This window comes from Phoenix dactylifera, chromosome 4 (assembly GCF_051530095.1).
Source record: "Phoenix dactylifera cultivar Ajwa chromosome 4, Ajwa_hap1_PhDact_Kaust_v1.1, whole genome shotgun sequence".
NCBI classification, from domain to species: Eukaryota; Viridiplantae; Streptophyta; class Magnoliopsida; order Arecales; family Arecaceae; genus Phoenix; species Phoenix dactylifera.
This window is the reverse complement of record NC_143193.1, coordinates 30,603,677-30,628,032: the sequence shown is the minus strand read 5'-3', so window position 1 is coordinate 30,628,032 and position 24,356 is coordinate 30,603,677. Positions and strand designations below refer to the sequence as shown.

The 24,356-nt window shown below is 40.8% G+C and overlaps 1 protein-coding gene across 9 annotated transcripts in view; it reads right to left on the bottom strand.

Moving 5' to 3' along the window:
• The window catches only part of LOC103724120 (TRAF-type zinc finger-like protein), a 117,805-nt gene that overhangs the window by 31,544 nt on the left and 61,905 nt on the right, over nt 1-24,356 (bottom strand). For 4 of the 9 annotated variants that reach the window (XR_016400230.1, XR_016400227.1, XR_016400228.1 and 1 more), the window contains one exon: nt 5,903-24,356. This exon is cut by the window's right edge. The exons of 2 other annotated variants lie outside the window; for them this stretch is intronic. The gene's annotated coding sequence lies outside the window, so the exon portion shown is untranslated. The remainder of the gene's footprint in view (nt 1-5,902) is intronic. 3 more of the 9 variants (XR_016400224.1, XR_016400225.1, XR_016400226.1) reach the window with 3 other exon arrangements.

Here is a 24,356-nt window from a genome sequence, read left to right as displayed (position 1 = left end):
CTGCATGCTAAGGAGGGAATTAGGCATATGTGATCCTTTTTATTGAAGAAATATAAAAGGGAGCTAGAAGTCTCATGATACACTCCTCTAATTTCAAAAATCCCATGAAACATGAGTCAAATTTGTTATCCATAGATTCCTTACTCATGTATGATTGTCCCATAAAGAGTTTATAAGGACTGGAAGCAAGGAAAACTTTTTAGAAGCAAAAAGGAAGAGAAAAGAAAAAGTCTGCACTTGGGTCGACCCAACCCAGAATAGGGTCGACCCAACGTTGAGTCGACCCAACGTCGGGACCCCACTGTTAAAAGGGGACCCGAGAGCATTTCTAGGGCACTGTTTGCCCTTTGTCTTCTTCCGAAAAACCTTTTTCCCACTCTCAAATCTTCTCCAATCATCTCCAAACAGTAGATTTCCTTGAGATCTTAGAGAAATGAGACCCAAAAGAGCCGTAGCCAAGAGATCCGGAAGAGTGACACGGATCCAACGGGAGGAAAGGCAACCTACCGAGCCATCTCCCGTGTCTCCACGATGTGAGGCACGTGCGGAGGGCCCTCCTCCTCCTTCCCCCTCAGTGATACTTGCAAGATTTGCGGGGAGGCCGGTTACAACGGGGAGAAGGATCCATTCCGAGTTCTTCAATCAAGAAGGGTTTCGGATTTGGGAATGGATCCAAAGGCAAGGTTGGGAGTATCTTTGCTCCCTAGATGTGGTTATCTACCCCGGATTGGTACAAGAGTTCTATGCCTTCCTCAAAACTGGTATGGAAGGGCTTGTTTCGGAAGTTCGAGGGGTTCGAATTCGAGTTTCCGAGGAGAGCTTGAGTGAGCTACTTCATCTACCCTGCATAGGAGCCACTCCGGAAAAGCCAGAAAACAAAATGAGAGCTCTACAGTTGATCATGGAAAATGAGAACTTCGACTTTTCCACGAAGGTAATAGCTAGTTCTCTTTCCGCTGAAATGAGATTACTGCTCAATATGATCAATAGGATTTTATTTCCAAAGACCGGGAGATTCGATCTCATCATAGAGCGAGATCTAGCTGTGATGGAGTGTATGATTCGGGGGATTCCCCTAAATCTTCCGGCTATGATACTGAGACAGATGAGGAAGGTAATGTGCAGCAACAGGGTATCACTACCTTATGGTATGATACTCACCTTGATTTTCCGTCAGCACGGTTTACCTCTCGAGGAGGAGGCATCCAAGAGTCTGCATCATACTGATACATACACTGCACGGACACTTATACGCATGGGATATGAGAAAGTGAACGGGCAGTGGATTCACACTGGAGCAGGCATTCAGGGTGAGGCGCCAGAGGGAGATGCACCAGAGGATGAGGATGAGGAGCATATGGATCATCCTACTGCACCCTCAGAGGCTGGACCATCGTCATCCGTTCCTCCGACAGATACGGATGAGTTCTGGAGCAGGATGACTGAGCTCATGTCAGCTCAGGCGAGGACTATCACTGACGGGCTGACGAGCCGATTGGACGCCCGGTTGGATGTCATGTCTGCTGAGATCAGTGATCTGAGGCAGCAGATAGGAGCACTCCGGAGAGAGAGAGACCCATGGACCATCTGTGCCACAGGCTGCTGAGTCAGAGATTTCGGCACAGAGTCATCCAGCTCGTCGTGCTCCACGCCAGACACAGTCTCACCAGGCTCGACCTCCCCTCGCCATGTACACTAGGAGGATGAGGACTAGATCCCAGCCGTTAGAGTCTCCCTAGGCTGATCTTAGCATCTATGTTTAGAGCCTAGGCTAGATATCTAATTCTCATATGTATCTTGCTTTTATCATGTATCTTTAAATCTTGATTAAGGAACATTGTATCTGTTTTTTTGTTTTTGGACATGAATGTATGAAAATGTTCCTATTTTGATCAATGAAGTTTGAAGTTTGTTGTTTATTGCATCTTTCCCATGTATCTTTTTGATGATAACAAAAAGGGGGAGAAGTAAAGAAAGAGTATTTATTTATTTTAGGAAGTAAAGAAAGAGTATTTATTCGAGGAGAAGTAAAGATCTTAGGTGAGAAGTAAAGATTTTGTGTAGATTAGATAAAGCAACAAAAAGGGGAGAAGTAAAGATATCTTTAGAGTAAGTAAAGAAAGAATAATAAGAGCAAAAGTAAAGAAAGTTAAAGAAAGGAGAAGTAGAGAAAAAGAAATAAGAATTTATGCAAGAAAAGAGAAATAATTGGGCAAACAAATTAAAAATCATATAAGAAAGCTTATACATCTAAGGGGGAGCAATTTGTAACAATGAAATTGATTAAATCAAAAATTTCTATCAAATTTCAGAATTTGGCACATATAAATTCAGAATTTGGCACGCACCTCTGGCACCCCGATACATAACCTGAAACTCATATTTTATCTCAAATTTTTGAAGTTTCATCGCTAATGAATTATAAATGAAAGGGGGAGCAATTCAAAGAGTCAAATTGGCAACATTTAAATAATATAGGGGGAGATTTCACTCTTATATATGAAAAGCTGAAATTCAGCAATTTAAACCCTTTTATAAACTATTTTTAAAGACAAGTATCAATAGGCTTATACTCTTTATTTTGTAATCATCAAAAAGGGGGAGATTGAGGATGATAGTGTTATTTTGATGATTAACAAGCAATTATCTAGAGTATATTATAAGTTAAATTGATACTTCATTTATAAGTTCATTACTCTCAGTATATTTGTATGAATTGATATAGATACATGTCTTTGTTCATTTGAATGAATCTAACCTTGAGATGCAGCAAAGTGTAGATTGAGTCGACCCAAAGGTTGATTGGGTCGACCTCGGCACATCAAGAAGTCATTTGGCACACTTCTGCAAAATTGGCACAGATGAACAGTGAGTTGGGTCGACCCAAGGTAAGCATGAGTCGATCCAAACTTCAAGAACCTCAAAACATGAAAGAAATATGTTCTCTGGATTTACTGAGAGGGTCGACCCAAACAGTGGTTGAGTCGACCCAAGCTTGAGTCGACCCAAACCCTGAGAGGGTCGACCCAAAGGCAAGACAGAAAGGCAGACAGAAAATGGTTCTCTGGAATTACTGAGAGGGTCGACCCAAGAAGAAGTTGAGTCGACCCAAGTGAACTTTGAGTCGACCCAAAGAATGGTTGGGTCGACCCATGGGAAGGAAGGCTGAAATTTCAAGTTTCTGTGTTTTCTGAGAGGGTCGACCCAAGGAATGTTTGAGTCGACCCAAGTGAATGTTGGGTCGACCCAAGGACAGGTTGAGCCGACCCAAACACGGGCTGAAGCATAACGGCTAGTTCTGCAGATGTACTTTTTGTCCTTCCCAAGGTCAGTAACGGCTAGTTTTTCAAATCTAACCATTGGGGCTTGTCCAAAGGATGTGGGAAGCTATTTAAAGGGGCACTATTCATCAGATAGAACAACTTTTGAAAGAGATATCAAAGAGTACACAAGAAAACAAAAGTGCCCTAATCTTCTTCATTCAAGTGCTTCATTCAAGAATCAAAGAAAGGGGTTGACCAGATTCAAAGAGTCATCAAGAGCTCCATCCTCCCTTGAAGAGTGAAGCATCCTTGACAAAGAAGAGCAAAGCCACTTCAAAGCGATAAATACTTTCTAACTCTTCTTTGTAGTTAATATTGTTTCATTTGCTCATTTAGGAGTTTGAATCTTTCCTTTTTGTTTATCAAACTATTTGTAAAGGTTCGTTGGTGAGCCCGTAAAACCAACAAAGGTTTTTGGTGAACCCGGAAAACCAAAGTGTATAGGTTCGTTGGTGAGCCCGTAAAACCAACAAAGGTTTTTGGTGAACCCGGAAAACCAAAGTGTATAGGTTCGTTGGTGAGCCCGAAAAACCAACAAAGGTTTTTGGATTGTGAGCCCGAAAAACAATCCAACTGTAATCCGCGAGATTATAGTGAATTCCCAAGGGGTCGCTTGGGGAGTGGACGTAGGTGCTAAGGAGAGCACCGAACCACTATATATTGTTGTGTTTGTATTGTGCTTGTGGTTACATTTATTCTTGCATTATCTTCCATCGTTGTTCTAGTTTAACTCATTCAAATAATCTAAGAAAGCAACCACCGCACTTAATTAAGAAAGCTTTTAAAACACCAAAATTTAGAAGAAACCAATTCACCCCCCCCCCCCCCCTCCTGGATTGTCACCTAGGGCAACATTTAGGGTTATAAAAAATGGAATATTAAATGTTGATATTTTTAGAAGCTCTGTATTAATCCTTAATGATGAAACATTTGATTACATTCGTGAATGAAATTGTTCATAATTGATTTGAAGTTTTGAGTGGCTGCTTGTTATTGTGGGCAAAGGTTTGCAATAGCACTGCCTTGTCATGATCCGAATTCGGAGCATGACAGTCCCTCGATCACCCTCTTTCCGGTTGTATTAATGCCCAACACTCTCATGCACCTATTAGACCTTTTGCCATCTGGCTACTTGGCACCTGGACGGGACAAGAAGGGAAATAGTTAGTGAGGTGAAGGAACAACCCCACCTCCTTTGCTACTCTCAATATACTTAAAAACTTATTGTTTGTTTATTTGGATTTCTATATACAATATTCTCAAGTATAAAAATAAAATTGTAATTTGCAAACTTGTACCTTAAGAATGATCATTTTGTTGGATCAAACTAAAAATGAAAATCTATGTTTAATTTGAAATTCCTTTAATCTTGCTAAAGCAGTCTTAATGATTCTATTTGATTATCAATTACTATATAGTAACAAAAGGATAGCTATATGCTTGACCAGAATTGCAAACCCAACCTTGAGTTGAACATTTTGAGTACCATCTTGGTTATGCTTGACCTGGAACCAAGCCCTAAGTGACTTTTTGAGTCTAAATTTTTCATGAATAGGACCCAACTTGACCCAATCAACCAATACGTCAGATTCAAGTCCAAAATTAGGCAATGCCCATGTCCGACTTGGTCCATTCGTAGCCTTAGACAAGGACTAAGTAGTGGCACCCGCAGACCCACCATCTTCACATATGATTAGATGAACTCACTGGTCTTCGAAGGCACCTACCAGAACGTCAGCAAAAAACCATATACTACCTACTACAAGCGAGGGGCCTATCAGGCTACCTACCTTGAGACATGTCAATAGCCTACATTATATTGCGTTGTGTGATTGATCAAAGGAATTTCTGTCTGGTTATCATGCTTGGCACCAAGCAATCCTTTCATAATCAATTTTTTTCGTCTGGTTAACATGCTTGGTACCAAACGACCTTTTTATAATCAAATTAGAGCAATGCATATTTGAGGAAAGAAGAGAAAAGAAAACCGAGTAATAGGGTTCAATTTTTATTGAGGAGTCCAGTTTGAGAGTTAAATTAGGGCGAAAGATATAACTGAATTTATTCAGAAGCTTAATGAAAAAGGTCCAAAAATTGTACTTATCATAGTTAATAATAAAAAAGCCCATGAGATAATAAATGTATTTTTTAAATATATGCGAGTCGCCGGGGGGTTAGGGCAGGCTCCATACAAAATATTGACTGACTAGATCAGAAGAAAATATTTTTTGATTTTAAAACCATTATTTTTATATATAGCATAAATAAACCAAAGAGATTTTGGTCAATTTAGTGTATTCATTGCATTGTGTAATATCTTTTGGTATGAGCATAATATAATGTCTTGGCAACCACACCGGAGCTGCATTGTTGTACCCAAAAGAAAAAAGAACACTATTTTATCCCATTTTATTCTAAAATCAGCTGTGCCATTTACAACAATTATTTTTTAGTTTAATCCATAAATCAAACTGTGCCAATGATGAATAGAACTATTATTAGGCACCAGATAAAATGTTGTACGGGCATTTATTTGAAAACTCTTATTTTGTTGTCAAAATAAATAAATGCAACTTTACCGATAGAGTTTGAAATTCCATTGCAGTTGTTGTGGTTCGAATATGGCCCGGGGGTGACCACGCTGGTGAAGCCGAGGGAACTGCTGGTGCTGAAAAGGGGAAGACGAGAGCCACCTCCTGCACAACGGCCGCGGACCTGCACAAAGCCTCTCGGTGTTTCCAGTGAGGGTCCTCCGACGATCAAGTTAGAATGGGTAAATTTAGTCCAGCCAAAGATCCCTTAGAAATTACATGACCGAGCTATTTATAGCCTCGATGAAGAGGCCCAGGTGGTAGAGGACTGTCAGTCCTCATCATGAGGGGGCGTGGCTCTGAGCCGGATGGCGCGCAGCTCAGGCTGGCTGGTGACGTACGGTATAGCCTGTTCTTGAGAACGGTAGGGTGTTGACAGTCACAGCAGGGTATGGCCGGAGTAGTCAAAGTACCGTTTGACTGCTGTTGGCCGGTTATGGAGATATGACACGGTAGTGTCGAGGAGTACAGCCACGTAGGTGGGCGTAGGCCTGCACATGGGTGTGGTCGTTGGTGAAATCGAGCTCGTTAAGTAGTCGCGTAATGCGTTTGACGAGGTCGGCTGGGAGTAGCTCGGCTTCCCGGATTCCGAAATGTGCTCGGAGGAGCACCCCGAGCTTGAGGGTCGGAGCATATCGCTGGGGTCGGCGCCCTGAGCTTAGCCGGGGCGGGTCGGCGATTGTCTGATGGTACCTCGAACTTGGTCAGAGGAACCGACGAATGTCTGGAGGTGGTGGAGCTTTCGGCGGAGTTCCAAGGACAAGCTGGCCCTGGGCCAAAGTGAAGATTCAACCGATCGTCGTTGATGTTTACTGGGCCGAAACTGGACGGTCTTTTAGTTGCGGGCTGGACGATCCATTTTTTCCTCTATCATTTGCCCCCCACTTCCGAGGCCGAGCTACCTGGTAGCTCGGACGATGGAAGTAGTCAGACTCCTAATCGTCCAGCGCTTCTGTTACATAAACAAAAAGAGGCACGTACCGAACTGGATATGCTTCAGCGCACATCTTGGCCGAGAGCTTGACGTCGGACTTGGGACATCCGAGCTACTAAATTTTTTGGGATGGAATTTTCCATAGAAATTTTTCAGGGTTCCACGTGGGTGTTCCTTTCTGGAGAGTTGTTGGATCGGGACGAGAAGGGTTTCAACCATTAATTCTCCGTTCCCCGAAGCGTTTCGTCTGGCGGAACATGAGGAGTCGGCCATTAATGCTCCGTTCTCCAAAGCGTATCATTCGGTGGAAGGCGGGAGGTCAATCATCAATATTTCGAGCTCTGGAGCGCCCTCCATAATGATCAGCATTTAGTGAGGCGATTCGGAGAGATTTGTTGAGGTCGTCTTAGAGCTCGCCACATAGCGAATCCCAGGCCGTATGATTATTTAGGTTGTCCGATCGGAGCCGCTGCAGAGGCCTATATAAGGCCTGAAGAAGGGGTCATAGGGTCGTTGCTTGACCCTCCCCCTGTTCCTGATCTTCTTTCCTCAGTCGTCGTTGCCGGGGTGTTGGAGCTTTCTTCCGGGCATTCTTGGGAGCTCTCGGCTAGCTTTTGCGCCACCTGTTGATTTCCTCTTCCGGAAGTCATTCTCTTTCTTCGCCCGTCCGCCTCTTTCCGACGAGCTTTTGGGTAGGCATTTTATCCCTTCTTTTGGTCACTCGGAGAGTCTTTCGTCTTCCTCCTCCTTTTTCCTTTAATCTTAAAACCAGGGCAATGGACTCTCCAACGAGGGCATCGATGTTCGATGTAGGTCCATTGCGAGCTCCAGCATCTTCCAAGATGGAAGAGGTTGAACTTGAGGTGGGCCCGAGCCCATATGGAATGGGCTCGCTCATGACCGACGAGGATCTAGGCTCGGTTCGAGCCCGATTCTTCATTCCTCCGGAGTTCGTGCTTGAACTTCCGGATCTCGAAGGCCGAGTCACCAACCCACCCAACGGTTGGGTCGGGGTGTACGTAGATACACTCCAAGTAGGGCTGAGATTTCCTCTTCATGGGTTTGTGGGTGAGCTTTTGACGGCGTATGGCCTGGTGCTTGCGCAGTTTGCCCCGAATTCATAGAGGCTAATCATCGGCTTTCTCACCCTCTGCCTGGCACACTGCTTCTCCCCCTTAGTAAATGTCTTCAGGAGTTGCTTTATATTAAAGGCAACCCTGTAGATAAAGGGTGGTGGTACTTCTCCCCTCGAGGAGGTCGCAAGTTGTTTGGGGGCCTGCCCACTTCCATCCATGGATGGAAGGATAATTTTTTCTACATTTCCTCCGAACGGTCGTGGGGATTTAATCCGACCTAGAGCTTTCCATTGGCCTTGGTGAATAATAGGCTCCCGCAGTTGTCGCAGTCCGAGCAGAAAACCTTAGATAGTTTGCTCGGACTGAAAGAGACTCCTCGTCTCCCCGACCTGCTCAGTGAGGAGGCCTTGGTGAATCTTGGCTTGAGCCTGGCTCATCCCGCGAGTAAGAGTAATTTGACTTTTCCTTCTTTCCTTTTTATGTTGAGGATGCTGACAAGACTTTTTGTCTTCAAATATCGCAGGGATGATTTTTAACACCAAGACGTTGATGGCCACATACAGGAGGAAGAGGGCCGCCCCCAAAGGGGTCCGTCTTGAGGGGAGGCCGAAGAAGGCAAGAGTCACTTCCAGCCTCGAGGCCGAGTAGGAAGAGCCCGAGGTTGCTACCCCTTTTCTGGTCGGACCTAGCCGGGGGCCCACAGAAGAGGCCGAGGTACCCCAGTCGATGACTGGGGAAGATCCTCCCATCCGAGCGATGGTCGCACCTACCAACCAAGTCCCCAAGATCGCCGTGATAATCCAGCCACCCGGGCCGGATTCCGAGCTGAGGCGTGGGCCCGGGACCTCAGTCCCCTCCATGGTCTCGTTATGCGCCGAGGCTGCGACCTTCTCCGAAGCTCCGGCCTTGGTGAGGTGTTGCCCAAAGGTGCAGCCAAAGAGGGGGGGGGGGTTTGAATTGGGTCTCTTTAAAAAATAGTTAAAGTTAAAACGTGAAGAGAGTATGAGTTACTTTTATCTTAAAAATTCAGCAGTGGAAATAAGAATGCACAAATATGACAGTGAATAAAGTTATGAGAACTGTCAGAAATATGCAGAGGAAAGGAAGAGAAGAAACACAATCACAAACACCAATATTTATAGTGGTTCGGTGCACTCCCAGCACCTACGTCCACTTCTCAAGCCTAGCTTGAGATTTCACTATAACCCAGCAGATTACAGCCTGATTCTTTTCCGGGCTCAATCAAAACCCAGTTGGTTTTTTCAGGCAACCAACCGAAAACCTTTTATTTTTTGGGATCACAAACAACCCATTTAGTTTTCAGACAAACCAACCAAAAATTTTACACTGTTTGTTTTTCCGAGCTCACAAACAACCCAGTTGGTTTTCAGATAAACCAACCAGAAACTTTTCCCTTGCTGAATATTCCCTATTCAGCAACTTCCAATCGAGGCTTGGAAGAGCCTTTACAAGTTTCTAATCAATGAAACTGTTACAGCAACAATTAATCCAACTAAAAGAATGTTGTAACTAGAAAACTCAAAGCTTCAGAATATAATGAGTAAATCAATGAAAATAAAAGCTGAAGCCGATGAAGAAGTTGGCTATGGAAGGATGTTCCAATGTCCGAACAACAGCTCTTCACAATGCAGGGAGAAGCTTCGACTGATTTCCTCACAGGAGAAAGTTTTAGATTCAGTGCCGGTGAGGATGATGAACTGTTAAGCTTTTCTTCTCTCTTTTTCTCAGTGGAAACCTTTTTGTTTTCTTATAGAATCTTTTTCCTTTCCTCTTTGTTTCCATTCTCAGGTTCCCTCGTATTTATAGACAAATTCTTCGGTGGGATTTGAATTCCTTTCTTTCCGTTCTAATGAGAATCTTTTTCTGTTACAAAAGAAAACAAAAGTCGTTCACAGCTTTCCGTTGTGGTCCCAGCAGTACAAGGGTCGACTCTTGTAGCTCAGGGGTCGACTCATGTTCATTCTGGATCGGCACTTCAAATAGTCGAGAAGGCTTTTGCTGTGTCATCCTCAAAGGGTCGGCTCTTAATTCTTAAAGGTCGGCTCATCTTAATCAGGAGTCGCTTCTTCAAATACAAGGGTCGACTAATCTTCATTAGGAGTCGCTTCTTTAAACACAAGAGTCGGCTCATCTTTAGTTTTTCGGCCGGTGCTGAGACTGAGCAGGGGTCGACTCTTCAAACGCAAGGGTCGACTCTTCAATTTTGGAAATCGACTCATTTTTAACAAGGGTTGACTCTTCAAGCTTTTTTCAGGCGGTAAAAACTTTCTGTTTGCTTTAAACTACCCAAGGGTCGACTCATGTTTTGCGGGGGTCGACTCTTTGATTGTGTTCCTTGAATAAAACTTATCAGAATCAACTTAAACTTGTCCTTTTTGCTTAGAAGTTGACTCAAGTCTTTCAAACAGAAAACTTTAGACTTCTTCTCTGATCTCCATAGACTAGATTAAGATCATTTCCTTTTAGAACATGTCCAATGAGATATTTGCGAAGAACTTATGATTTTGCATTGCTTCATTCCTTCTGATTTTTTTTGACTTATAAATCTTCACAATTAGACCAATGTCATTAGTACACAACATGATCTCAAGTATTTTGTAATCATCAAAATTCATTCTTTAGGATTGACAATCTTTCCCTTTTTGATGATGACAAAACCATTAAGTTAAAAAAAAAAAAATTGCAATAAATTTCACTGCAATTATCAGAATTTTATAATGCAGTTCAGAGCAAATATGACATTCAGAGATATATGCATAATTTCAACAGATTAAGGAGAAATGTCTCCCCCTATCAATTACAAACATTCGAATTATGCAGAGTTCTTGTTCTTTATCATAATTTAAATCTCCCCCTATATATTAGCTTTAGTGCAGAGATTTGTATTCTTTTTCATATATTTCTCATTTCTCAGATTAGAATTCTTTTCATATTTCTCATTTCTTAGATTAGAATTCTTTTCATATTTCTCATTTCTCAGATTAGAATTCTTTTCATATTTCTTCCCTTTTTTGTCATCAACAAAAGGAAGGAAGTTAAAAATAATATCTGATACCAACATTGAGAATTTTGATACTATTACAGATTTTGATTTGTATTAGATGCAATATGTATCATAGCAGTATATAAACCAATGAAGACATATGTTTCAAGAAAGGTAATCATTTATTGCATAAAGTACATTTTGTGGAGTGATTGAGTATTTCCTAATTGATTTTGATAGGCACAAAGCATTATGAGTATGTCTTATGTTGTTCTAATGAATTCAATCTAGTGTTTCAGGCAAATCTTTATGAATTTCTGTTTAAGTGCCTCGAGCTTTGGTTCAAAGTATTTTGGCTAAGTATTAAACTCAATTTGAACCAAAGTCTGCATCACGAGTCGACTCCGGGACACTTAAAGTTTCTGGCACAAGCTCGAGTCGACTCCGGAACACTCCGAGTCGACTCCGACTGGTAACAGACAGAAAGACAGAACGATAAATTTTAGACCCTGTTAGCGAGTCGACTCCGATGCTTGGCGAGTCGATTCCAGATGGTCCTGGATCGACTCCAAAGGGTAACAGACAGAAAGACAGAACGATAGATTTTAGACCCTATTACCGAGTCGACTCCAGAATGTTGCGAGTCGACTCCAACGCTTGGCGAGTCGACTCCAAGTTTGTCCAAGTCGACTCCCAGAGAAAAATAGTCTGAAAGGCAGAGACTCAGTTTTGGAGATCCTGTGAACGAGTCGACTACGAGTGTTTCAGAGTCGACCCTCAAGTTAGCCGAGTCGACTCCGAGGCAGAACAGCTCAAAAGACAAAGAATCAATTTTCCGGTCTCTGAGAATGAGACGTCTCCCAAAAATCTCGAGTCGCCTCTCAAGTCAGCCGAGTCGACTCCAAGTAAACCCGAGTCAACTCGAGAAAGAAAAACAGAAAGTTGAGTTTCTGGAACCCTAAGAACGAGTCGACCCCTAAGTGCCCGAGTTACCTCCAGCTGTTGGCGAGTCGACTCCAGTTTGGTCCGAGTCGACCCCAGGACGAGGCATGCACTTTAATTCAAATCTGAAATAGTGGGGGAGTCGTCTCTAGAAAAGCGCGAGTCGACTCTAATAACAAAGGAGTCGACTCTAGATTGCGTGAGTCGACTCCGATCCCAACGGATACATTGTCAGATTGTGCAGACGGGTCAGAACGGCTCCAAATCACTCTCTAACGGCTATTTTTCAAAAGAAATCGCTTAAATAGCTAGAGTGAACAGTAGTAGACAACAAAAGAGTTATTCCATTTGAGCATTAAAGGTTTTCAACCACCAAGAGCTTCAATCAAGTGAATCCAAGCAAAAAAAGGAAGAAATGCATTCAACTCAAACCCAACAGGCTTCCTTTGCATTCAAGGCTCTGCCTACTGTTCTCCATCCTTCGGCTCACTCAAGAGGAGACTCAGAAATCGAGAAGCCCCACTTCCTCATCTCAAATCTATTTGAGGGCTTCTAACCCAATCTTGCTTATATTGTTTCTTATTTGCTTTTTTAGAAGCTTCTTCTTGTGAACTATAAACTCTTATTTTGTATACTTGATTCAATCAGGAGATTGAATCAAAGGTTGTAAGGTTTGTTGGTGAGCCAAAGATAAAACCAACGGTGTAAGGTTGTGATTGGTGAACCGGAAAAAACCAACTAGGTTTGATTGTGAACCTGAAAAAACAATCGAGTGGTTCTAGTCGGTGAGCCTGTCAAAACCGACCAAGTTCGTTGTTACCTCGTGAAAACAACAAGTTAGGTTGTGAGCTTGCAAAACAACCGATTGTAATCCTAGGGATTATAGTGAACTCCCAAGTGCGGCTTGGGAAGTGGACGTAGGAGCAAGGGTTGGCCCCGAACCACTATAAAACCTTCTGTGTTTGTATTGGACCGTGTTTCTTTCTCTCTCTTCACTCATTGCATCTAGTGATCAAACTAATTCACTTGCAGTAGGCTTAGTTAATCACTCACCTTATTTTTAATTGGTCAATAATTAATTAAAACTCAATTCACCCCCCTCTTGGGTTGTCTCCTTAGGCAACAAGTGGTATCAGAGCAGGTGCTCTCATATTGATTGGTGTTCCAATCTTTAAAAAGAGTAAAAGATTAAGATGACAGCCCCTTTTGGATCTTTCCTTAGCGAGGGGCAATCCACCAATAGGCCTCCATTGTTCAATGGAGCTAACTATACCTATTGGAAGGCTAGAATGAGGATATTTATTCAAGTCCAAGATTATGATGTTTGGAGCATCATAGTTAATGGACCATATATTTCTTCTATTTATATTGATAACATTGCTATACCCAAGCTTGAAAAAGATTGGGATGATAACGATAGAAGGAAGGCACAACTAAATGCCAAAGCAATGAATGTTCTTTACTGTGCCTTGGACCCTAATGAATTCAATAGGATCTCCACCTGTAATTTTGCCAAAGAAATATGGGATAGGCTTGAGGTTACCCACGAGGATACAAATCAAGTCAAAGAATCCAAAATCAACATGCTAGTTCATAAATATGAGTTATTTAAAGTGGAATCTAATGAAACCATTACTTGCATGTTCACCAGATTTACTGGTATTGTCAATGGTTTAAAAAGCCTTGGCAAAAGTTATACTAACAGTGATCTTGTCAGGAAAATTCTTCGCTCTTTACCAAGGTCATGGGAAGCCAAGGTCACGGCAATCCAAGAAGCAAAAGACTTGAACACGCTGCCACTCAAGGAGCTTCTTGGATCCCTAATGACGCATGAGCTCACAATGAAACAACGCAGCGAAGAAGAATCCTCCCATAAGAAAAAGGTAATTGCCCTCAAGTCTACCTCTTCTAACAAAGATCTTTCTTGCAGTAGCAGTAGTGAAGAAGAAGACAATAAGGAAGATGAAGAAGAGGCTCTCCTTGTGCGAAAATTCAGAAGATTCATCAATCGGAAGAAGCCCTTCCATAAGAAGAGATTTCCTTCGGTTCCTTCAATAAGGATAAAGGTAAGAAAAAGAAAAGTGAGGGAATCAGATACTATGAATGCAAGAAGCCCGGTCATTTCAGAGCTGACTGTCCCTTGCTGAAGAAGGTCAACAAGCACAAAAAGAAGAAAGCTCTTGTCACCACCTAGACTGACTCCGATAAGTCATCATCATCATCCAAAGAGGAACAAGAGGAGAATGCCAATTTCTGCTTCATGGCCAACGAGGATGAGGTAAGTACTGAAAACCATTTAGATTTTACTTTTGAAGAATTATATGATGCTTTTAATGAGTTAATGGATGAATATAGAGCACTAACCATTAGAAACAAAGAATTAAAGCTAGTTAAGAACAAAGAAAATCGAACTAAGGAAAACCTAGAGCTTGAAATTAACAATAAAATACTGAAACTAAAAATGAAAACCTTAATTAAAGAAAAGGAAGGATTAACAAAGAAAATCTTTGTTTTGAAAAATACCAATCAAACTCTAAAAGATAACTTTACAAAAGATTTAAACTTACTAAAAACAGAAAAACTGAACTTAACAAAAGAACTTAAAAAATATAAACCTATTGTTGAGAAGTTTACTTATAGCTCTGAAAAACTAGAGATAATTTTTAATAGTCAAAGAGCTGTATTTAATAGAGCCGGTTTAAGATATAAGCCTAAGAATAAACAGAAATTTCTTAAAAACTTCTTTGTAAAAGCCGGTAAAAGTAAAGCTAAAGATGTAACATGTTTTTGTTGTAGTAGAATAGAACATAAAGCTAATGTATGCAACTATAGAAAAACAGAAGCTAAAAGAAATATTAAAAAGGTTTGAGTTCCAAAAGGAACTAACATAGCTAACCTCGAAGGATCCAAGAAAACTTGGGTACCTAAGACTGTATGATTTCCTTGTGTAGGAGTGTCTTGCAGCCAAGCTCAATAAACACTGTTGGTACTTGGATAGTGGCTGCTCAAGACACATGATGGATGACAAGGAGCAATTCTTCATCCTAGAATCTAAGAAAGGAGGTGCAGTGACTTTTGGAGACAATAACCAATGTCACATCATTGGTATCGGTAAAATACAAATCACACCTTCATCCCTTTTTGATAATGTTCGGTTTGTAGATGGTCTCAAGCATAATTTACTTAGCGTTAGTTAGTTATGTGATAGAGGTTTTGATATTTTGTTTAAGTCATCTTTATGCATCAAAGGACTAAGACGTGGCAATATTTATGTAGTAGATCTTGATGATCTTGCTAAAAACAGCCGCTGCTTAGTAGCTAACGATACTAAGCTCAATGAACCAAGTTGGTTATGGCATCGTAAATTAGGTCACGCAAGCATGTATACGCTGTCTAAATTAATTAAAAGAGATTCTGTGATTGGTTTGCCAAAGCTGAAATTTGAGAAAAATAAAATTTGTAGAGCATGTCAATTTGGCAAACAATCTAGAAGCTCTTTTAAGTCTATAAACTATGTTTCTACTACTAGACCTCTTGAGCTACTTCATATGGACCTATTTGGATCAACTAGGACCACAAGCCTTGGTGGAAAGAAATATGGTTTTGTCATAATAGATGATTTTTCTAGATACACGTGGGTCATATTTTTAGCTCATAAAGATGAAGCATTTTCAGTGTTTAAGAAATTCTATAAAGAAGTAACTAATGTAAAAGATACTTCAGTTATAGCTATTAGGAGTGATCATGGAACAGAATTTGAAAACCATCTCTTTGAAGAGTTTTGTAGTAAAAAGGGGATAACTCATAATTTTTCTGCACCTAGGACTCCACAACAAAATGGAGTGGTAGAAAGAAAGAATAGAATCCTAGAAGAAATGGCTAGGACCATGTTGTGTGAAACTGATATCTCAAAGTACTTTTGGGCTGAAGCTATTAACACATCATCTTATATTCTAAATAGAGTTTTGTTGAGACCAATCATAAAGAAAACACCTTATGAACTTTGGAGAGATAGAAAACCCAAAGTAAACTACTTTCATATTTTTGGTTGTAGATGTTTCATTCATAATAATGGTAAAGATAACTTAGGTAAATTTGATTCCAATTTGATGAAGGTATCTTTTGTGGATACTCTACATCAAGTAGGGCATATAGAGTCTTCAACAAAAGAACACTCGTTATTGAAGAATCTATTCATGTTATTTTTGATGAGACTAATGGTGCTTCCTCTAGCAAGGGAGTAGCTTTTGATGATGATGCAGGGATACTTGAAGAAAAGATGAATGACATGACCTTGCAAGAGGATGAACTGAAGCAAATTGAAAAGACTTCAACAAGCCAAGAGGTAATTGCTGAACATGGGCTTACAAAGGCTTGGAGCTATGCTCACGGTCACCCTAAAGAGTTAATCTTAGATGATCCATCTCAACCTGTTAAAACTAGAGCCTCTCTTAGAAACTTAAATAATCATCTTGTATTTGTATCACATTTAGAACCTAAAAACATTGAAGAAGCTGAAAATGATGTAAATTGGATAACTGCTATGCAAGAGGAACTAAACCAATTTACAAGAAACAAAGTATGGAACTTAGTTGAAAAACCCTCTGAATACTCAACAATTGGAACCAAATGGATGTACAAAAATAAGCTTGATGAAAATGGAGTTGTGATTAGGAACAAGGCTAGACTAGTAGCAAAGGGCTATAATCAAGAAGAAGGTATAGAATTTGATGAGACCCTTGCTCCTGTGGCTAGTCTCGAAGCAATTAGACTGTTATTAGCATTTGCATATTTTAAAGATTTCAAATTATTTCAAATGGATGTAAAGAGTGCTTTCTTAAATGGGTATATTAATGAGGAGGTTTATGTAGAACAACCTTCTGATTTTGAAAATCATCAATACCCTAACCATGTTTACAAATTAAATAAAGCACTTTATGGTCTAAAACAAGCCCCTAGAGCATGGTATGAAAGACTTAGCAAATTTTTATTAGATCATGAATTTTTTAGAGGGAATGTTGATACAACATTGTTTTTGAAAAAGAAAAACAAAGATATGTTAATAGTGCAGATTTATGTAGATGATATTATTTTCGGTGCTACTAACAATCGTATTTGCGAAGAGTTTGCTGAACTAATGCAGAGTGAATTTGAGATGAGCATGATGGAAGAGTTGAACTACTTCCTCGGACTTCAAATCAAACAATCTAATGAAGGAATTTTCATCAATCAAGCAAAGTACATCAAGAAAATGCTAAAGAAGTTTGATATGGATGGAACAAGTCAATTAGCACCCCCATGAGCTCATCATGCAAACTAGATAAAGATGAATCAGGTAAGTCAGTAGATCAAAAGCTGTATAGAGGTATGATCGGATCATTATTATATCTTACAATAAGTAGACCTGATATCATGTTTAGTGTATGCATGTGTGCTAGATATCAATCTAATTCTAAGGAATCACACCTAATTGCAGTTAAAGAATTTTTAAGTATTTAATAGGAACAAAAGATATAGGGTTATGGTACTCTAAAGAATCAAACATAGACTTAATAGGGTACACTGAATCTGACTTTGCTGGTTGTAAACTTGATAGAAAAAGCACCAGCGGGTCATGTCAGTTCTTAGGAGAAAACTTAATCTCATGGTTTAGCAAGAAACAAAACTCGGTTGCACTATCTACGGCAGAGGCCGAATATGTTGCTGCCGGAAGTTGTTGTGCTCAAATTTTGTAGATCAAGCAATAACTTGAAGATTATGGCATTAAGCAAGATAAGATTCCCATAAACTGTGATAATACAAGTACTATAAATCTAACTAAAAATCCAATTCATCACTTAAGAACTAAATACATTGAGATAAGAAATCACTTCATAAGAGATCATGTGTTAAATGGTGATGTGATGCTTAAATTTGTTTGCACTTATGATCAACTTGCTGATATCTTCACAAAACTCTTGAGTGAAGATCGATTTTGTACTCTTAGAAGAGGATTAGGAGTGATTGATCCATTTCTTTGATTCTTTTCTCTCATTCATTGATTTTGATCATTAATTTACGTTTGATATAGTATTCCACATCTATGATCATCAAATCATTTCTCAAGCTCTAAAGATTACCATATCTCTCTTTTGGCAAGGTATTAACTGAGATTTTGGTTATGTGCCAGAGTTCGAGTCGACTCAGATGATTCTGAGAGTCGACTCGTGCGCGAGTCGACTCGCGAATTTTCAGGAGTCGACTCGAGGTCGGAAATCTATCTTTTAACCCTAAATGAAATGATTTTTCCCAAATCATTCTTTTCGGCTGCCACTGTTCCAAAACCCTCGAGTCATCTCCCCCGGTCGTCTCCGCTCTCTTTCTTCATTTTTTTTCCTTCGATTTCCCTCCTATGTCACGTCTCTCCCTCCTCTAGTACGTCAAAGATGCATAGGAAAGCCATTATTTCTCGCCGGAAGAGGCCTCTCGTTGCGAGCGGCGCCGAGAGACGATCCAAGGCGAGGAATGAACCCGTGAGACCACCTTCTCCGATTCCCTCCCCGCCTCGATCGGTTTCCTCGCGCTCGTGCGCCAGGAGAGTTGTCTCTACCGGAAGGAAGGTCGATTTTGACTTCCTCTCCCGAGAAGGGTTTACCTTAGGGCATCGTCTTAGGGCTCAAGGTATAGAATTCTTTTGTTCCCTTGATCTTCCATCATACCCTGGGTTAGTCCGAAAATTCTATGGCACCGTCACACGGGGTGGCGGCGGTCTACAAGGGAGGGTAGCCAACGTCCTTGTCTGTATCTCCGAGGACCTCATTGCCTGAGTCTTCCACCTCTCCCATGAGGGTATAGCTTCCACTCACCCTACTGATAGGTCTAAGACCCTTACGACCATTCTAAGGAGAGCACCCCAGTCCCCCATTGAGGAGGTTTTCACAAATCAGCTCTCCGCTGAGATGCGCCTCCTACTGAGTATCATCTCTCGCACCCTCTTCCCTAAAACGGGTAGGTTTGACTTTATTTCCGAGAGAGACCTAGCTATCATGTTCAACATTCTACATGACGTCCCTCTCAACTTCCCTAAACTTATTTACAATTATATTTGTGAACCTTTAGATAAACCTAGACTGAGTCTTCCCTATGGTATGCTCTTCACCTTGATCCTTAGGGAGTTAGAGGTTCCTATCCTTGAGGGGGAACCCTCTCGTTCACTTTGATACACTAACCATATGGGCGAGGGGACTCTCTACCGAATGGGTTTCCACAAGGTTGAGGGTATTTGGGTTAGAAAGAGTTCCTCTACCATACCATCTGACCCCACTGCTCCTCACTCTCCCACTTCTGAACCTGAACCGAATATCTCCGCAGATCCCTCCACCTTCCCATCCACTGCTGGCCCTTCATCTACTGCTAGTCCATCATCCACTGTGCCACCACCTCAGCAGCCCCTTGAGGTTAGGATTAGTAGTGAGCAGCTTAGAGAACTGAGGGATGACATTTTGAGAGAACTAAAGAGTACTACAAGCACACCCTCTACTGATCTGACCCCCTCCACTGCAGCTGTTTCTATGATGATTGCTGAAGTGAAGGAGTTATCTAGTATGAGAAGTCTTATTCAGGGTCAATACATGAGATTCTCAGACATTCAGGAAGCTACAAAGCAGATGCAAGATTCAGTCAGATCAGAGCTGCTGAGCCTAAATCAACGAGTGAAAGGGTAGCAAACGCTGTCATAGATGAGCTTGATACAATCATCGACAGCGTAACCCAACTGACCCAAACCCAAGCTAGGACTACTTTAGAAATTATTGCGCAACTGGGGAATATCTCTGAAGGAGTTCGTTTGCTTATGGAGTGTCAGCGAAGAAATTTGGGAGCTTCATCTTCTTCCTCTAGATGTCCACCTTCCTAGACTTGTATTTTTCTTGAAAATCATATGAAGTCCTTTTGGACTTTCAATCATTATACTCAATTGTGTAATACTTGTAATGAATTGAAAAATCTTTTCTAAGAACTTGTGTATTTTGTGCCTTTTATGTTTTGAGTACTATGTACTTTCTGAACATCTTTTATGTATTCAAGCTTACAATGAATGAAAAGCATATCTTTTTGTCTCATTAACTATGCCTCTTGTATGTTTTTGACTCTTTGATACTTCACCTTTTTGCTACGATGACAAAAAGGGGAAGAAAATATGATATAATTGCAAGTAAAGGGAATCACTAAACAAGAAAATTTTTTTAAGCAAAATGTAATTTGTTCTTAGTGGATTCGATACCTCGAGGTTCATTATTCCTTCGTTGGGGCTCCTCAAGGAGTAATCTTCAGAATCTATTCAAGAGATATTCGGAGAATAGTTGAATCATATTCAAGAACAAATCGTCAGATTTTTCCTTCTATAATTAAGAACCTAAGCTCAAGTTTACAACATTAAAAGAAAATTTAGAAAACTTGAACAAAGTTCAAACAAAATTGAATGCACATGTTGAGGTGGAGAATCTGAAATTCTAAGAAAACAAATTCATTAAAGACATATAAGTCAAACAATTGATTATATGATTTGAATGCTTATATAATTTCAAATGAAAGGAGGAGCTTTAATTTTCAGAATTTACTGACTCATACCTTTCAATTTTGGATACACTAAATAACTAAACATTTGAATTCATTTCAAAGCTTTACCTTGAATCATTTTTTGAATGAGTAATTCGCTTTACAAATATTCAATGTTTTGTCATCATCAAAAAGAGAGAGATTGTGGAGTGATTGAGTATTCCCTAATTGATTTTGATGAGCACAAAGCATTATGAGTATGTCTTATGTTGTTCTAATGAATTCAATCTAGTGTTTCAGACAAATCTTTATGAATTTCTGTTTAAGTGCCTCGAGCTTTGGTTCAAAGTATTTTGGCCAAGTATTAAACTCAATTTGAACCAAAATCTGCATCACGAGTCGACTCCGGAACTTTACGAGTCGACTCCGGGACACTTAAAGTTTTTGGCACAAGCTCGAGTCGACTCCGGGACTCTCCGAGTCGACTCCGACTGGTAACAGATAGAAAGACAGAACGATGAATTTTAGATCCTGTTAGCGAGTCGACTCTAAAAGGTTTCGAGTCGACTCCGATGCTTGGCGAGTCGACTCCAAAGGATAACAAACAGAAAGACAGAATGATGGATTTTAGACCCTATTACCGAGTCGACTCCAGAAGGTTGTGAGTCGACTCCGACGCTTGGTGAGTCGACTCCAAGTTTGTCCGAGTCGACTCTCAGAGGAAAGCAGTCTGAAAGGCAGAGACTCAGTTTCGGAGACCCTGTGAACGAGTCGACTCCGAGTGTTTCAGAGTCGACCCTCAAGTTAGCCGAGTCGACTCCAATAAGGCTCGAGTCGACTTCGAGGCAGAACAGCTCAAAAGATAGAGAATCAATTTTCCGATCTCTGAGACTAAGACGTCTCCCAAAAATCTCGAGTCGCCTCTCAAGTCAGCCGAGCCGACTCCAAGTAAACCCGAGTCGACTCGAGGAAGAAAAATAGAAAGTTGGGTTTCTGAAACCCTAAGAATGAGCCGACCCCTAAGTGCCCGAGTCGTCTCCAGTTGTTGGCGAGTCGACTCCAGTTTGGTCCGAGTTGACCCCAGGACGAGGCATGCACTTTAATTCAAATCTAGAATAGTGGGGGAGTCGTCTCCAGAAAAGCGCAAGTCGACTTCAGTAACAAAGGAGTCGACTCCAGATCGCGTGAGTCGACTCCGATCCCAACGGATACATTGTCAGATTGTGCAGACGGATCAGAACGGCTCCAAATCACTCTCTAACGGCTATTTTTCAAAAGAAATCACTTAAATAGCTAGAGTGAACAGTAGTAGACAATAAGAGAGTTATTCCATTTGAGCATTAAAGGTTTTCAACCACCAAGAGCTTCAATCGAGTGAATCCAAGCAAAAGAAGGAAGAAGTGCATTCAACTCAAACCCTACAGGCTTCCTTTGCATTCAAGACTCTACCTACTGTTCTCCATCCTTCGGCTCACTCAAGAGGAGACTCAGAAATCGAGAAGCCCCACTTCCTCATCTCAAATCTATTTGAGGGCTTCTAACCCAACCTTGTTTATATTGTTTCTTATTTGCTTTTTTATAAGCTTCTTCTTGTGAACTATAAACTCTTATTTTGTATACTTGATTCAATCAGGGGATTGAATCAAGGGTTGTAAGGTTTGTTGGTGAGCCAAAGATAAAATCAACGGTGTAAGGTTGTGGTTGGTGAACCGAAAAAAACCAACTGGGTTTGATTGTGAACTCGAAAAAACAATCGAGTGGTTCTAGTCGGTGAGCCTATCAAAACTGACCGAGTTCGTTGTTACCTCGTGAAAACAACAAGTTAGGTTGTGAGCTTGCAAAACAACCGGCTATAATCCTAGGGATTATAGTGAACTCCCAAGTGCGGCTTGGGGAGTGGACGTAGGAGCAAAGGTTGGCTCCGAACCACTATAAAACCTTCTGTGTTTGTATTGGACTGTGTTTCTTTCTCTCTCTTCACTCATTGCATTTAGTAATCTAACTAATTCACTTGCAGTAGGCTTAGTTAATCACTTACCTTATTTTTAATTGGTCAATAATTAATTAAAACCCAATTCACCCCCCTCTTGGGTTGTCTCCTTGGGCAACACATTTGATAAATTAGAGAATTACAATTGGTATCATTTGGTATCTGTCAGCTTACAAGTGTGCCAAATAATCATGAAACTCAGCTTAGTACAAGATTATATTTTGAAAACATGGGTTTCAGTCTAAACTTAGGTTACGTTTAGTCTAAGGTCAGTCTAGGTTGAAGGTTTTGAAGATGAAGGTCCAGACTGATCTTCCTTTGGCTCTTCCATCAGCTTGTCAATTTTACTATTTAATGCAGTGATGGAGCCAGTGAGCTGACTTTGTTCTTCTCTCAATTCTTGAATAGATCCTTGAACAGAATTTCTTTGAATCCTAAGTCTCTCTTCAATTGCTGCCATTCTTCTTTGCTGATTAGCTGCAAGTTGCCTTAGACCTTGCAGTTCAGCTCTCACTTCTTGAGTCATGTTAGTGAGATGATGGACTTTGCTAAAACTGACTCCAGAATTAAGTAGTGCTGTAATGATGTTGTCCCCAATAGCTTTTAACTGCCATTTTTCAAGTGTGAGTGGTGGATCTGATGGCCTTTGTATTGGGGGAGGCTGACTGACCTGAGGCTCTGTTGGAGATGCTTGTGTAGGAATTTTTTTGCCTTTTAGTGGTGTAGTAGTGTCTTGATCACTTTCATCTTGAGATTCTTTTCCTTTATGAGTCCATTTGCCCTCAAATTTGACAAATCCCATTCTTTTCAATGATTTGTCATTGTAGATATCAGAAGACAGTAATTCTTTCTTGGTTTTCCCTTTTAGATTTACATTGAAGTTATAGAGGACTTGAGTTAAGACCATACCATAAGGAAGTGAAGCTCCTTTTCTCTGTCCTTGAGCTTCCATATATCTAATCATCAAACATGGTAGGTTCAGTGGGAGTCTTTGTACGATATGATGCATTACCAGTATATCCCTTTTTGAAACATGATCAAAGTTCCCTGTCTTCGGGAAGAACATCTTGTTTATCATGTGATGCAGCAGATGCATCTCTGCATTCAATTGATTGGCACTGATCTCAGTCCAATCTCCTGTGACTTCCCTATTCAGAATGGTACTAATCCCTTCATTCCTATTTTCTAGATGACCTCTATTTTCTCCATCATTTAAAATCCGAAGGGTATCTCTAAGAATTTCTTCAGTAATTAAAATAGGGACATCTTTTACCTTGGACGAGATTTGTCATTGTCCATATCTGACATTGTTGTAGAATTCTTGTACCAGGTCTAGGTAGGTTGGCACATTCAGAGAGCGGAGGTAATCCCAACCCATATCCTTGAGATTTTGCCCTAAGGGAAAATTTTCTTTCTCCAGAAATTTGAAATCCACTCTCCTTCCTATCGATACATTTCTTATGGAGAGAGGTCCTTGTCTGGATACTGAGGACAGAGGTGACAGAGGAGTCGTAACGGGTTGAGGCGGTGGTGTTACCTCCCTTTGTGGATTCTCTACCCTAACCTTAGTTCTCCTCTCTATGTGTGGAGTAGTATTCTTCCTTTTAGGCCCAAATGTTACTTGCTTGATTCTCACCATTGGAAGATCAATCAAAACCTCAGAAAAATTTTCTAGGGTTTTTGGAGGTTTTGGGTTTGAAGAAGAGTTTGAAGACAAGAAGGCGCTCTAAGGAGTACGAAACGTTTCAGGTTCAACGTTTCAGTGAGAGAAAGAGAAAGCCTTTTAGAATCCGTTTAAAATAGTTTCCTCTTTAGTCGACTCATCTAACTCATAAGTCATCTCCATGAACTAAGAGTCGACTCTTTTAACTTAAGAGTCGACTCTTTTAACTTAAGAGTCATCTCTTGTGAGTTAGGAGTCGACTCTTTTAACTTAAGAGTCGTCCCTTACTACATGAGTC